This window comes from Lolium rigidum, chromosome 2 (assembly GCF_022539505.1).
Source record: "Lolium rigidum isolate FL_2022 chromosome 2, APGP_CSIRO_Lrig_0.1, whole genome shotgun sequence".
NCBI classification, from domain to species: domain Eukaryota; kingdom Viridiplantae; phylum Streptophyta; class Magnoliopsida; order Poales; family Poaceae; genus Lolium; species Lolium rigidum.
The window spans coordinates 257,865,753-257,873,609 of record NC_061509.1 but is presented as its reverse complement, the minus strand read 5'-3'; the positions used below and the strand labels follow the sequence as shown (position 1 = coordinate 257,873,609).

General features: G+C 45.5%; 1 pseudogene; it reads left to right on the top strand.

Annotated features, from left to right (window-relative positions):
* The first annotated feature begins 5,214 nt into the window (after positions 1 to 5,214).
* Positions 5,215 to 7,181, top strand: LOC124690811 (annotated as a pseudogene).
* Positions 7,182 to 7,857: the final 676 nt, after the last annotated feature.

The following is a 7,857-nucleotide window of genomic DNA, read 5'->3' as shown; positions in this document are numbered from 1 at the left end:
GAGCATCAAGTAAATCTATTTGGTTTTGGCAAACTTAGCATTGGTCAATAGCAACAACACTTTGAGTTTAAATAGAAAAGAGGAAATACATGTATATATATATTACTTTATTATCTTTCTTTCTTGTTAGCTAATGAGTTTAGTATTCTGAAGTTAAAATTGCTTGTGCTTACAAGAAAGATGCATGATTGTTTCTATCACATGTATATTTGTTTGTTTCCCTCAACTCTTATGCTTGCTACCCAACCTTGCTAGCCAAAGACCTGCACTGAGAGGGAATGCTTCTCATACATCCAAAACCTTAAACCAAACCCATGCCATTTGTGTCCACCATAACTACCTACTATGTGGTATTTTGCGCCACTCCAAGTAAATACTTCGTGTGCTACCTTTAAATAATTCAAACTATATTACTCCTTAATTGTGTCAATGTTTTATAGCTCATGAGGAAGTATGTGGTGTTTTATCTTTCAATCTTGTTGGGCGGACTTTCACCAATGGACTAGTGCCACATCCGCTTATCCAATAATTTTGCAAAAAGAGCTGGCAACGGGGTTCCCAGCCCCAATTAATAACTTTCACTAATAATTCTCTTCACATGTTTTGCCCTGATTTATCAGTAAGCAACTTAATTTTGCAATAGACACTCCTCCATGGTATGAGAAATATTGGAAGGCACCCGAGGATTCAGTTAGCCATGGATTGAGAAAGCAAAGATTGGGGGGAGTGTCATCCATAAATAAAACTAAAATACATGTGTTAACAAAAGAGAAGGTGGATGATCTACCTTGCTAGTAGAGATAACGTCCTTTATGGGAGCCGCTCTTGGAAGGTCTGTTTGGCAAGGGGGTTAGAGTGCCCACTACAATTCGTTGACAACAGCAAACACCACTCAAAATCTTACTTTTATGCTCTTTATATGATTTCAAAACTTAAAAAGCTCTAGCACATGATTTAATCCCTGCTTCCCTCTGCGAAGGGCCTATCTTTTACTTTTATGTTGAGTCAGTAAACCTATTTCCCTCCGTCTCATGCAAGCAATTGAGTTGTTGTGATCCAACCATTTATATTATGATCTATTTAATCGTGCCTTTTACTCTTCCTTGTTTAGTACAAATTTTATCTGAATGAATATGACTTTGAAGGCTATCAATGATTATGAGGAGATTGTTATGATTAAGGATGTGAGCTCTGCCATAAAAGTTCTAATATAAAGGCTTTGCTCGGAAGATAAGTACAATATGTTAATAGTTCTTTGACCAAGAACAAAGTTTGCCATAACCAATTATGATTTCCTGTGCACCTTTATTTGTGATTTCTCTTTACTTATTTCAAGTTGAGTTATATGAGGAAAATGTTTACTAGAATGTCTTGTGTGAATTAATAAGTGTGATGCTTCTTATCCGTATTTTATTTATCGACTCTTCACTCCATAAACATGTGGTATTGTTTACTGAGCTCAGTTTCGCTTGGAGACAAGCGAAGTCTAAGCTTGGGGGAGTTGATACGTCCATTTTGCATCACTATTTTATATCATAATTTACTGTTATTCATTGATATATTTCATATTTAGAGATGATACTTATGTTATTTCACCTATTTTGCATGTTTCATGATTATTGGAGAATTATTCACCGGAGTCAGGATTCTGCTGGAAAAAGCACCGTCAGGACGCCATATTCCTGATGATCAACAATTGACGGAAATTACCCCGAACATCTTATTTTTCCAGAAGAATGAGCCAGCCAAAAGGAGGAGCCGAGGAGGGCTGCCATGGGCCCCCCATAGGCCGGCGCAGGCCCTGCCCTGGCCGCGCCGCCTTGTGGGGAGGGGGCCCACAGCCCCTCTCGGCCTCCTCTCTTTCGCGTACTTCATCTACCCAAAAACCTAAGGCACGGGGGATAAGCGAGAATAGACACAGCCGCCTCTGCGGGGTGGAGAAACACCAAGAGAGAAAGAGCTCTCCGGCGAGCAGGAATCCGCCGGGGAAATTCCCTCCCGGAGGGGGAAATCGTCGCCATCGCCACCGTCATCGAGTTGGACTTCATTGGGATCATCATCATCATCATCTCCACCATCGACACCGCCATCTCCACCACTGCACCTCGTCTCCGCTGTAACATCTAGGGTTGAATCTTGAATATTTCATAGGGGAAACTCTCCCGGTATTGATTACTACTTGTTATTGATGCTATTGAGTGAAACCATTGGATCAAGGTTTATGTTCAGATTGTTATCCATCATCAAATCACCTCTGATTATGTTCCATATGATGTCTCGTGAGTAGTTCGTTTAGTTCTTGAGGACATGGGTGAAGTCTAAATGTTAGTAGTGAACTATGTTGAGTAATATTTAATGGTTTGATATTTAAGTTGTGGTGTTATTCTTCTAGTGGTGTCATGTGAACGTCGACTACATGATACTTCACCTTTATGGGCCTAGGGGAGTACATCTTGTATTCGTTTGCTAATTGTGGGGTTGCCGGAGTGACAACAACCTGAACCCCCGTTGGTATATGTTGCCTGCCAAAACCCACCGGCGAGCAGTGGTTAAGCAACACGAAGAGCCGGGAGGCTGCCAAGACTGCTGGGTGGGCCCTGGTCCCTCGACGTCGTCCCGCAATGTTTCGGCACACGTCCTGGCGGTTGCAAGGGCGTGCCACCTGACCTATACCTGGTCAGGAAGGTGTTGGATTGCTTCGATTAGTCTCCTGCATGGTAGACACGTAAACATTAAATATGAGCTCGATCGTCTCTCAGGTTGCCCTGTGGATCGGCTCAAAGAGCCGATTGCCCCATGGTTCACGTTGGGTTCACGATGACATGGGGATCCTGCTTGGTCAATACAAAGTTAAACCAATCCACAACAGTTTAGGGTTTTCACCGCATGATCGGAACATCATACGCATAGTTGAGCCTAATAGACACGAAAGATGATAGAAAACTAACCCTAAAAGAGGCCTAAAAACCAACATTAAGTCAATTCCCGGAACAATCCCTCTTAGGGCTAACAAACCACACCTTACGCACTATCGGATCGTTCAACCCGTTTGCAAGGCCTAACCAGACGGATATTAAACTAATCCTTGAAGAACAAGGAGCAACTATAACAGATTGGATCTACTAAATAACGAACAAGCAAGGTGCTGCCCTTACACCTGGATAGGTATAAGGGCAGCTAGATATCGAGGGACGGCATAGCTAAGCAAATATGTATAAGAAAAGCATCAATGCAAGCCCCAAAACATCTACGATATGTAGTGCTACTCGCCATCAACAACGCTTCAGCACGAGCAACACAAGATAACGAATAAACGTATACTGCCTAGATCGCAAGATGCGATCTAGGCAGCATGATGCTTACCCGGAAGAAACCCTCGAAACAAGGGGTGGCGATGCGCCTGGTTTGTGTTTGTTGTGAACGTGATTGTCCTCCTTTCTCAATAACCCTAGGTACATATTTATAGTCCAAGGGACTTTCTAATTCGAACGTACACCTAACCGTGTACGGGTTAAACTCTATCTTTTAATTCTAAACTAAGATGCAATCTACTATAATACAGATACACGGGCAATCTAGCCCAAACTCTTCGTGCAAGGCCGCTTCAAAGACGCTCCACGTGTGTATCCTTCAAGCCCATCTCAATTACGGCCCATCTCCTGATTTGGCCAAAATCTAGTGATAACACATGCCCCCTGGTTTTGGTAATGATAATTTCAAAACCACTCTATTTTTCCTTCGAAGGGTCATGTCGTGGCAGAGCAGAACCGCTTCAGTATCTTTCCATCATGATACCCTGTCCTCTCAACTTCTGCACGATTCGTCAGTTTTGGCACCACGTCCTCGGAAATCACCACAGCATTAAATTTCCACCACATCCCCTTTATTTAACCATGTTGAGCAGTTTGCTTCTTCATCCTCTACTCTGCACCAGCCGTCGGCCCAAAAACCCTCTTCTACCATGTCTTCCTCCTCCTCCTCTTCCTCTTCCTTCCAGTCCTCTTCCTCGAGTGAGCTGATTCCAGAGTACGACCAGATGGAGGCGTACAATAGGCGCGATCCCAAGCATTGGGATGAGCAGGAGTGGAACTTCGATTTCGTGCCAGACGGCCCACCCGAGGCCCTCGTCTGGTCAGATGGTGACCTGCCCCTAACTGACGGGGAGGACGACCACCGGTTCCTCATTGACGGAGAACTGGAAGCGGAGAGTGATGATGACCTCTCCTTCTGGGGTAAACTCACCTCCTCCGTCGAAGAGGAAGAAGAGGATGACGAGGACGACGACACCTCCTCCGACAAGAAGGAGGAAAAGGAGGACGACACCTCCTCCGACGAGCCGCCAGCAAAGCGCTTTCGCGGTTGGGCTTGGTCAGATGACGATAAAGACGCCGATGATGAGGAGGAAGAAGCCCCTGTTGAAAGCTACGGCAGCAGCGACGAAGAACTCGTCAGCAGCAGTGACAGCGGCTACCACGGTGACAACGAGGACAACGACAACCCTTAGAGTAGGGACTACTAGCATAGGATTAGCAGTAGCACTCTGTTCTCCTTTTGTTCCCTTTCCCGAGCAATCGGCTCCTCTTTGTAAGAAATCCCCTTATCACTCAATGAAGAAGGATTAAACCCAGTTGTTCCTCAAAATCGAATGGTACCCTGATACTTGCTTATGACAGTTGTTCCTCTATAGTCGATGGCTAGGCACTACAAGAAATCTGCCATAATATGACGTTTGTTTTATGACTGGAAATCAAAATGTCATGGCTTTATGACGTTCCTAGTTTTGACCGTCCTTGGCCACTCGGGGGGGGAGGGGGGGCAAAACCCTAGAAAATCGTGATGTTATTGGGCAAAAACGTCATTGGCAATTCAGGTCAAAACGTCATTAGCAGGCCAAAAAAAAATCTAGCCAATCAGAAGCCAGGAAACAACCTACCAAGGATCAGCCCCAGACTTGGATCTCAACCGTCCAATGCATACAACGTACCAAACATGAACCGAAATTGCTGCGCTGGATTTTCCCATTGGCGCCTAAAGATTTTGGGCACGCGCGCGACGACCAGTCCAAACCACGAGCGACCGACCAAACCACTCCAACAAAACCGACCCAGACCGCCCCGCCGGCCAGAAACCCTAGCCATTTTGACGCGCACCGCACCGCAACGTGCACTGCGCCGCCCAAGAAACCTCCGCCTCTCCCACCACCGGCCGGCCACCATGGACCCCTTCTTCGCCGACGACGAGCTCCCGCGCACGGCCTCCTTCGCGGACGCGGGCTACTCCTCCTTCCCCGACGCCGGCGGCGCCGACGAGGACGCGGACGTGGACGAGGAGATCGTCGTCGACTCGGACGGCGGCGCCATCCCGGTCCGCCACGTCTCCGGGGGGTACTCCCCCTCGCCCTTCTTCCCCGAGTCCGACTTCGGCGGCGATGACGGTGGCCCCATCCTGCCCCTGCCCGCCGAGATGGGCAGGGAGGAGACGCCCTCCTCCGCGAGTGGCGCAGGTGAGCACCGTCCCCCGATCCGTTTTGGCATGTGCCGTTTCCGTCTCATGCTTCTCTCTGCGCTAGGGTTCTGGCGCTTGGAGTTAGATCTGATGCGCCGTCCTGCTATGTCCCCTAAAGTTCAGTTAGTTCAGAAATCTCGGTGTGGAAAACCTGTATTTCGCGTAGATTGATGACGCTTCAGCTCGTAGAACTGAATCTGCTAGTGACAGTCCAACTGCAGTATTGCAGGTAGTTCAGGCTTTGACACTGCTGATTACCCATAGCAAGCAACTGCAGTGTTGCTCCTCAGAGTAATTCGTGGATTAACTTTTTTTGGTTGGCAAAGATGCAAGTCCAGTGCGTAAGCATAAATGTGGCTGGCTTGTGAAGCTAACTAGAGCTTCCTTATATATTACCGGCCATGTTGGATATTTTGGTGATATCATGCTCAGTCCGCCATGGGGATGAGGTCTGCAAATCACCTCTTTCAGATGCTTCTGTCCTGCTGTATAATGTTAGACATTTTGTCTGCCGTAAGAATTTGCTCTGCTTGAACTACACAAATCACCAAATAAGCTCTATGAAAAACGATCAAAGGTGTAAGATAGCAGGAACGAAGCTAGCCTGTTCGTTTGCAAGCATGCATTGTTTTGCACTTCTGATTGTTTGTTTGTTTGTTTTGCCTGGCATAATCATGTATGCTGCTCTTGCATTGTTTATCTGCACCATGTGGTACATCTTTTGCGATTTGCTTCATGCCTATCGTCAACTCTGTTTATTTATTTAATTTCATCTATGACTGTAAATCAACAGTTCTAGAAACAATGAAATCGTGTTGTATGATTGTTCCTAAATTTATTGTGCGCTATGCATGATCTAGACATTGTGATGCCTATAGTATGTTTTTTTTGCCCTGACGGTTATCATATGGACGGCTCGATAAACTAGTTTTAAAATGTGTTTAGTCAATGGCCATGCGATGTGATAGCTGGCATAAAATACTCTGTGGAATTGATCAATTGAATGACATCACTATTTTTGTTTATTATCTTTTCACTTGTAGACTATTAGATTCTGCCCTGACTATAATCTGAACTCTAACTGCATCACTCTGGTTTCAGGCAAAATGCTTTAGTTCTCGAGGAAAAAGAACGGAAGGAGAAGGAGCTACGGGCCCAAATAATTGCTTGAAGTCGAAGAGTTCAAGATAGCTTTCATGAGAAGAAGCTACAGACTCGTGAGACAAATAAGGTCCATAGCAGGGAAAGAGAGAAGGTACGTGAGCGGGCATTTCTCAGTTCTAAGTAAAACTTACGGTGTGCATGACAAGAAGCCATGAACACTGAAAATTTATGTTGTGCTGCAGATTTTCGTAGAAAGCCAGGAGAAATTCCATGCTAGTGCAGACAAGCAGTAGTGGAAATCAATCTCGGAGCTCATACCACATGAGATAGCTACCATCGAGAAGCGGGGCAAGAAAGACAAGGACAAGAAGCCATCCATCGCGGTCATTCAGGGCCCCAAGCCTGGCAAGCCCACCGACCCGTCCCGGATGCGCCGAGTCCTAGTGAAGCCGAAGCATGCTGTAGTTGCTACTTTTGTGAGCTCCCGATGGCTACATGATGCCACCCAGTACCAGACTCGCCAAGATGGAGTATCAAGGGCTGAAGTAGGTGAACCCTTATTTGTTCAATGATTTTCTTTCCTGATGCTCGTTTGTTTTGTTCATTGTACATGAAACCAATTGTTCATTGCTACTGTGCATCACTACTGCGAGATCACAACATTATCCTGCTACTATACATGCCACCTGAATGCATGATTATGGATTTTTAAGTGTGTTAAATGTCACATGTCTAAACATAGATATGTAAAGTGGGCTGTTTCAAAATAGAATCATAGTTACTAGATACACACATTATCTGCTACACAGGTCACCGTCACTCCGTGTTTTGCTTATTGACTGCTACATGGACCAAAGTAGCAGATACTATGTTATGTTCCCTTATCATTGTTTATTGCCACGATAGCATGTCAGTGCTCACACTTCACGCCCACTTTATGCTTGCTTAGCAACTCTCCGATTGTTGTATCTTGCTGTGAAGAAGAGTTTGTTGTGTACTATGTTCCTTGATGCTTATTTTACTTGGGTTGACCCGAAGCGATGTTTCGGGCTGTGTAGGACTGAGCTGCTGCGGAACAACCTCGGAGCTGGAGAACCCGAAGACAACTTGTGCAACATCATTTTCTAGCAAGATGCATGTCGGAGATCCCGAAGACAACTCTAGTGAAATTTTATGTTTATATTGTAATAACGAGCATGACTGAATCTTATTGCTCCAAGTCACCGTGACAAAAGTTTTATGTTCATA